Here is a 6,016-nt window from a genome sequence, read left to right on the forward strand (position 1 = left end):
CAGCCATCTATTTCCTTATGTCTGAAACACAGGCTTCTCGTGAGGGCAATTTTGGGGCTTCACCATGTTTCATTGAAATGTACAGCTGTGTGTCATCCGCATAGCAGTGAAAGTTAACATTATGTTTTCGAATAACATCCCCAAGAGGTAAAATATATAGTGAAAACAATAGTGGTCCCAAAACGGAACCTTGAGGAACACCGAAATGTACAGTTGATTTGTCAGAGGACAAACCATTCAGAGACAAACTTATATCTTTCCGACAGATAAGATCTAAACCAGGCCAGAACTTGTCCGTGTAGACCAATTTGGGTTTCCAATCTCTCCAAAAGAATGTGGTGATCGATGGTATCAAAAGCAGCACTAAGGTCTAGGAGCACGAGGACAGATGCAGAGCCTCGGTCTGATGCCATTAAAAGGTCATTTACAACCTTAAGTGAAGTCTCAGTGCTATGATGGGGTCTAAAACCAGACTGAAGCATTTCGTATACATTGTTTGTCTTCAGGAAGGCAGTGAGTTGCTGCGCAATAGCTTTTTCTAAATCTTTTGAGAGGAATGGAAGATTCGATATAGGCTGATAGATTTTTATATTTTCTGGGTCAAGGTTTGGCCTTTTCAAGAGAGGCTTTATACTACCATTTCTAGTGAGTTTGGTTCACATCCGGTGGCTAGAGAGCTGTTTATTATGTTCAACACAGGAGGGCCAAGCAAAGGAAGCAGCTCATTCAGTAGTTTAGTTGGAATAGGGTCCAGTATGCAGCTTGAAGGGTATATATATTTAAATTGTAAATATGAAGTACCAAAACCAAATGTACACCCCTTTGTTAATATGTATTGACAATAATTTACTTAATGGTGAGGCACGAAATAATACAAAATTAATATACACACAAACTTCTGCCACAGAAATCATATTACTTGTATTTTTTTAAACAAGCACCTTAAAAACTGCACAAGTAGCAATAAATCACTGATATCGATTTGGGGGGAAATCAGGTTGCATATCCTGTTAAAACCAACACAGCAAAAACCACAAGGAATTTGTAAAAAACAGCTAGCTACATTTTGAAGTGTTGCATTTTGATTTAAGTGGGTCACCAATGTGGCAAGTGTAACAACTATTTTTTGTAAGTCACTTTTTGTTAAATCACATAAATAGTACTCTTCCAATTCAGAGCCTGGATTTTCCCCGAGGCTAATATCCATATCATGCTGAAATCAATAGAACAGGCGACAAACGTTTACAGTTCTACATTGTGACATCATTTAAAATACTCCTTCTACAATGTTAAAACATTCTACATTGTGACATCATTTCATTTATATCATGAAACAACTCCTCCATGTATTTTCTGATGTTTGATCAGAGTATGTCTTGTCACATTGATCACAGTTATGAGATTTCTCTCGTGTGTGTTCTCTGGTGTACAATAAGATGGTTAGATGTAGTAAAACTCTTTCCACATTCCTCACAGCTAAAAGGTTTATTTCCTGTGTGTGTTCTCTGGTGTGATACCAGGTTGCCTGACTGAGTAAAACTCTTCTCACATTGATTACAGCTAGAAGGTTTCTCTACTGTGTGTGTGTTCTCTGGTATGATTTTAATTGTCCTGAGTGAACAAAACTCGTTCCACAGTCAGAGCAGCAAAAAGGTCTCTCCTGTGTGGATTTTCTGGTGAACTTTAATGTCTGCTGAGGCGAATCTCTTCCCGCATTGCGCACAGATATAAGATTTCTCTCCTGTGTGTGTCCTCTGGTGCAATATCAGGCTGAATGACTGAGTAAAACTCTTCCCATATTGAATACAGCTATACGGTTTCTCTCCTGTGTGCGTTCTCTGGTGTTTAGTCAGACGCTAGATGTAACATATCTCTTCCCACATTGATCACAGGTATAAGGTTTCTCTCCTGTGTGTGCTCTCTGGTGTGATTTTAAACATCCTGAAGAAACAAAGCTCTTTCCACAGTCAGAGCAGGGGTGAGTTCTCTTCCTTGTGGGCCTCTGCAGGTGTTTCTTGGGGTGTTTTGATCTGGAGAGACTGTTTTCTGCCTTGTTAGCATCATGATTTTGTTGAGGCTCCACGATAGTCCCGTCTCTCTCCTGTGTGAGCAACAAAGTCAGATAGATGGTTAAAGCCCACAACAGCGGAAATCCACTGTAAAAGGTGATGCCAACAGCGTAGCCATGATGTTGTACAACAATTGAAAATCTGTAATGAATGTTAAAATTATTTGACAATGGTCGTAAAATGAGCAAGAATAGTCAGTCTTGTTTTCACATTAGTAGTAACATCGATGATTGTAGGCTAGAAATAAGATATTCATGTTGTTGAAACTCTAAACAGTGTGCCAGATGACTTTTGGTCTCCAATATAGGCCATGCAATTTGGTTGTAGAAACTCCTCCATGCTAATGAGGAAACCACTATTTACCAATATCGATTTTAGTTTTTCACAATGTATTCTGAATATTACAGCGCAATGTGTGTCTATATATGGAAAGATACATGTCAAAAATGTTCAACCAATTGATTGGTAGAAACAACAGAAGACTCTTGGTTGGCCAAGATTTATTTTAGTTGGGGACAGCACTAGAACATGATTTTGGGGCTCCCGAGTGGTGCAACGGTCTAAGGCACTGCTAAGACCCTGGTTCGAATCCAGGCTGTATCCCAACCGGCCGTGATTGGGAGTCCGATAGGGAGGCGCACAATTGGCCCGGCGTCGTTCGGTTTTGGCTGGTGTCGGCCATCATCGTAAATAAGAATTTGTTCTGAACTGCCCTGCCTAGTTAAATAAGAGAAAATGTAATAAAACTTCAAGGGCATTCAGAAAGTTCAGACCCCTTCCCTTTTTCCACATTTTGTTAAGTTACAGCCTCATTCAAATGTTTAATTACCTCCACAGGCAATCTTCACTGGCAATTCTAGAATATACTATATACAGTGCCTTGCGAAAGTATTGGGCCCCCTTGAACTTTGCGACCTTTTGCCACATTTCAGTCTTAAACAAAGATATAAAACTGTATTTTTTTGTGAAGAATCAACAAGTGGAACGACATTTATTGGATATTTCAAACTTTTTTAACAAATCAAAAACTGAAAAATTGGGCGTGCAAAATTATTCAGCCCCCTTAAGTTAATACTTTGTAGCGCCACCTTTTGCTGCGATTACAGCTGTAAGTCGCTTGGGGTATGTCTCTATCAGTTTTGCACATCGAGAGACTGAAATTCTTTCCCATTCCTCCTTGCAAAACAGCTCGAGCTCAGTGAGGTTGGATGGAGAGCATTTGTGAACAGCAGTTTTCAGTTCTTTCCACAGATTCTCCATTGGATTCAGGTCTGGACTTTGACTTGGTCATTCTAACACCTGGATATGTTTATTTTTGAACCATTCCATTGTAGATTTTGCTTTATGTTTTGGATCATTGTCTTGTTGGAAGACAAATCTCCATCCCAGTCTCAGGTCTTTTGCAGACTCCATCAGGTTTTCTTCCAGAATGGTCCTGTATTTGGCTCCATCCATCTTCCCATCAATTTTAACCATCTTCCCTGTCCCTGCTGAAGAAAAGCAGGCCCAAACCATGATGCTGCCACCACCATGTTTGACAGTGGGGATAATGTGTTCAGGGTGATGAGCTGTGTTGCTTTTACGCCAAACATAACATTTTGCATTGTTGCCAAAAAGTTCAATTTTGGTTTCATCTGACCAGAGCACCTTCTTCCACATGTTTGGTGTGTCTCCCAGATGGCTTGTGGCAAACTTTAAACAACACTTTTTATGGATATCTTTAAGAAATGGCTTTCTTCTTGCCACTCTTCCATAAAGGCCAGATTTGTGCAATATATGACTGATTGTTGTCCTATGGACAGAGTCTCCCACCTCAGCTGTAGATCTCTGCAGTTCATCCAGAGTGATCATGGGCCTCTTGGCTGCATCTCTGATCAGTCTTCTCCTTGTATGAGCTGAAAGTTTAGAGGGACGGCCAGGTCTTGGTAGATTTGCAGTGTTCTGATACTCCTTCCATTTCAATATTATCGCTTGCACAGTGCTCCTTGGGATGTTTAAAGCTTGGGAAATCTTTTTGTATCCAAATCCGGCTTTAAACTTCTTCACAACAGTATCTCGGACCTGCCTGGTGTATTCCTTGTTCTTCATGATGCTCTCTGCGCTTTTAACGGACCTCTGAGACTATCACAGTGCAGGTGCATTTATACGGAGACTTGATTACACACAGGTGGATTGTATTTATCATCATTAGTCATTTAGGTCAACATTGGATCATTCAGAGATCCTCACTGAACTTCTGGAGAGAGTTTGCTGCACTGAAAGTAAAGGGGCTGAATAATTTTGCACGCCCAATTTTTCAGTTTTTTATTTGTTAAAAAAGTTTGAAATATCCAATAAATGTCGTTCCACTTCATGATTGTGTCCCACTTGTTGTTGATTCTTCACAAAAAAATACAGGTTTATATCTTTATGTTTGAAGCCTGAAATGTGGCAAAAGGTCGCAAAGTTCAAGGGGGCCAAATACTTTCGCAAGGCACTGTAGCCTAGAAACCTGGTTAAACGATCATTATGACATCATGGATGGCCAGTCCTTGTATTCATAGTGTAGTGAATTCAGGGGGTAGCCCTGAGCTGAACTCAAACCTGGGTCCAGCGACTGTCAAGCCAACACCTTATAACTGTTACACCAAGATCTCTAAACTACTTGACGTGGTCCCTTGGTTTTGGGTTAAGTTTGCTACAATAGCTTTCTCTATGAATTTGAGATTGGTTACATTTCTCCAGCCCCAAGTGTCTGGGCAGTCAATTTGTTTCTGTTTAAATACTAGGTTGTCGCTTTAAAAAAATCAATCAACCAATCTGCAGTTAAAACACTAACAAAGCTGTAATTCCACCACTGTTTTGGTAATAAGATGATGATGGGGCTGGAGAAATGTAACTGGTCTCAAATTCATACAGACAGACCTATGGATGCAAGGACTGACCGTCCATGATATCAACATTATAGTTTTAACCATGTTGAGGTGATTCATCGTTTCTAAACAGAGTAAAAAAAGAGTGTTAATCAGCTGTTAATCAGGGCCTGTTAGAACCATTGGATGCCTTAAGATGCGTTTGGGAAACCGGGCCCAGATATCCAGTTTCCTTCTTATACAGTAACATCCTCCTCTTTCACTCTCAATGCGTCTTCCTCTTCTTTCACTGTAACAGTCTCACCCTCTACTTGCTTTTGTAATGTAACAGCCTCCTCTTCCTCCTCCTCTTTCACGAGAACTTCTTTCTCCGTCCAGCAGACCTCCTCTTCTTTTTTTTCAGGAGAGTAGCTAAGTGACCGCATGGTCGGGGATGTTAGCTAGCTAGGCTAATGCTAACTTAACCAGCCCGCTAGCTGACTAATAACAACACCGTAAATATGAAATTAAATCGGATAACTAACTAGACGACAGAGGTGGGTTTTAAACACAGTGGCTAATATACACGAAAGCGTCTAAAGAGCTTTATTGGTTCGGCTATTTTGTCTAGCAAGCTACCGAGGTGTCTGACGAACTGTTGTTGCTGTTGAAAGAAGCGTTCCGTCCACTAGATTATACGTCACACTAGCAGCATCGCCTTAAAGTCAGACCGCCATCTGCTGACTGGAGTGGGTAACGCAGTTGAGTAAAATGTATATTGTAATGTTCAGACAAAAAGTTAAAGTGTAGGAATCAGAGACGACGCTAGTCCTAAAATATTAAAAAGCCCCCCTAAATAAATCAATATCAGTCAATATATTTTTTCTGTGATTAATTTTTTTCGTGAACTTTTCCATCGCATCTTAAACTTCTTACTGGGCCGGCACTAGGACCGGGGGAGGCTGCTGCTGCACTAGTGACTGTTGGACTTTCTTCAGCAAAGATGGCTGACAGAAATACTAGGAGAGAAGGGGTACCCCTACACAGAACTGAACTGGATTAAAGATGGCGGACAGAAATACTAGGATGGAAGCAAATGTAAGGGATTATAATGTC

General features: G+C 40.5%; 1 long non-coding RNA gene across 1 annotated transcript; it reads right to left on the reverse strand.

Annotated features, from left to right (window-relative positions):
- Window positions 1-813: 813 nt before the first annotated feature.
- Window positions 814-5,667, reverse strand: LOC121841604. The gene is made up of 2 exons (XR_006080618.1): window positions 5,226-5,667; window positions 814-2,101 (listed from the first exon to the last, which is right to left on the reverse strand). It is a non-coding gene; the product is annotated as an uncharacterized LOC121841604 (long non-coding RNA).
- Between the last annotated feature and the right edge of the window lie 349 nt (window positions 5,668-6,016).

Source organism: Oncorhynchus tshawytscha, linkage group LG32, assembly GCF_018296145.1.
Source record: "Oncorhynchus tshawytscha isolate Ot180627B linkage group LG32, Otsh_v2.0, whole genome shotgun sequence".
Taxonomy (NCBI): Eukaryota; Metazoa; Chordata; class Actinopteri; order Salmoniformes; family Salmonidae; genus Oncorhynchus; species Oncorhynchus tshawytscha.